This window comes from Zophobas morio, unplaced genomic scaffold, assembly GCF_036711695.1.
Source record: "Zophobas morio isolate AGI-343-1 ecotype UQ-CSIRO unplaced genomic scaffold, CSIRO_AGI_Zmor_V1 ptg000404l, whole genome shotgun sequence".
In the NCBI taxonomy this organism is placed as follows: Eukaryota; Metazoa; Arthropoda; class Insecta; order Coleoptera; family Tenebrionidae; genus Zophobas; species Zophobas morio.
In genome coordinates this window covers 64701-66846 of record NW_026972508.1, presented here as the reverse complement: position 1 = coordinate 66846, position 2146 = coordinate 64701, and the positions used below count along the sequence as shown (strand labels likewise).

The 2146-nt window shown below is 30.3% G+C and overlaps 1 long non-coding RNA gene across 1 annotated transcript; it reads left to right on the top strand.

The window, feature by feature from the left end:
- Nucleotides 1–382: 382 nt before the first annotated feature.
- Nucleotides 383–1456, top strand: LOC135120655 (uncharacterized). The gene is made up of 3 exons (XR_010278676.1): nt 383–452; nt 650–721; nt 1379–1456. It is a non-coding gene; the product is annotated as an uncharacterized LOC135120655 (long non-coding RNA).
- The last annotated feature ends 690 nt before the right edge of the window (nt 1457–2146 follow it).

Sequence of the window (2146 nt, the reverse complement as noted above, 5' to 3'; positions counted from 1 at the left end):
CAGTATTTTTTAAATTCTATAACTATTATTAACATATTACTTGTAGAGCTTTAATAGATAACAAATTAAAGTCAATTAAAGACGATTTGTTTTCTCACCTCACTGCCTTGAAGACATTGTAAGATTCTTATTTTTTATTAAAAAGCTTGCGGGTCATTCCATAAGCTAATTGATAAATTTTTTTTATTTTACCTTGCTAATCTATTGCAACTACAGTCTTCTTCCTTGGCTAGAATTTAATTTTTTCTGAGTTTTCATATTTGCTATATATATTGTTTTTCACTAATATTAAAGGACCAAATGGATGGATTTTAAGCTTAATTATTACCATACTTATTATAAATTTTGCTTCTAATGTTACTACTGACGTAAATTTTAAGGAATTTAGGTTCTAACCAACTTACCTTCATCAGCAAAGAATTGTTTTCTGGCCTCCGTAATTTGACTTTATTGTAAGGCCATAATTATGATCCTATCATAAAATATTTCATTATATAATATTCTGTTCACTTACGTTATTCAAATAAATCATAAATTATTCGCCGCTTACTAAAATTATACAGTTACTTCCTTTTAGTATTATTAAGAGTCTTAATAATCGTGTTCAGTATTTTTTAAATTCTATAACTATGTTATTAACATATTGTAGATCTTTATGGAATAACAAAATAAAATCAGTTGAAGACGATTCGTTTTCCCATCTCATTGCCTTGACGGAACTGTAAGTTTTTTATTCTATTCGTTACTTTTCTTGGGGACGGTTTATAAGGCACCTTAATTTGGAGGCGACTATATAAGATAGGAATAAACCAATCGTAGGAGCTACGTTGCACTAAGTTTGCTACCCATTTTCACTTCAATCTTTGACTATTTTATGCATTACATTGTTTTTCTTTAGTACTACCACTGGAACTCCCTATTTGAACTTTTTTTACATTAATTTTAAATAAGGTGTAGTAATATACCTTACATTTTATCTTAACTTTGAACTTCTCATCTTTTTATATACTTTTAGAGATCTTGTTACTGTACGTTTTATCATATTATATAGCTTCTTTCTTGCATATACTTATCATGTTTTGTTGCTTTTGAAGGCATCTTTTCATATCTTGTTATACTTTTTCCAATCGTTTTCTAAACGTTTAGATTTATTGTTTTTCCAAAAACTTTCTGTTTGTAACATCTAAATAAACCGCGTAAGCCGAGGCTTCGCACAGTTTATCAGTCTAGTCAGGTTATTAAAGACCAATATAATTGCATTTTAGAAATAATTTTAGTAAAACTGCTTATATAATAAGACCTATCGGGGCGACGGTGTTGTTCCAGGTGTTCCTCCTGTTAAGTATTTATTAATATTTATCTTTTACATAACCATTAGGGATCTTACAGAAAATCCTTTAACTGAGATTGGGGCTAAAGCTTTTGTGGCTTCCTGGTACCCTCATGGCATGTAATTTTCTATTCCTTAGTATTGCAGTCTTACAAATTTTTTTTAATTACCTTTTAAAATTTACTAGTAAGTTAATACTTGACCAAAATTTTCTTTGCTGCTCGCGGGTGCTCTACAATGAATTAAGCTATGTTAATGGAAACTGCACTTTTAAAGGGAACCTAGAAATCTTTCATGCTTTTAATAAAGCTAAGTGCCATACATCAAGTTAGCCAGGATCTACTCACACCACGAGCAATAATACTGAAATCATTTCCTGATCTCCCTATAGTGGGGTAGGGATAGTAAATAAACTCATTTAGACGTATTACGCTCTCTTTTACATGATGGTGCCGGTATTTTCTGTATAAACCATAAAAGGCGATGTAATAATAATTTTTAATATAGTTGATTTTTTAATATTTTTCTGTACCTTACTTACTCCGAAACTCTTAGAATAAGTCTACTATATGTTTTTACTTTATCATCTATTTAGTACAACGGTGTTTTTAGTAGAGCATTGCATTGCATTAAACGTTTCAATATATCGGGATAAAGGGTTAGGTTTAATAAAAAATAATATATGGATATATGAACTTTTGACTATAATATTGCCAAAGAGCACGTAATAGCAACCCCTCTCGAGTGAGCACTCTTCAACAATGCTACCCCTTGTTATACTCGAGAAGAGAGTCAGAAGCAGTGTAAATTGGGGAC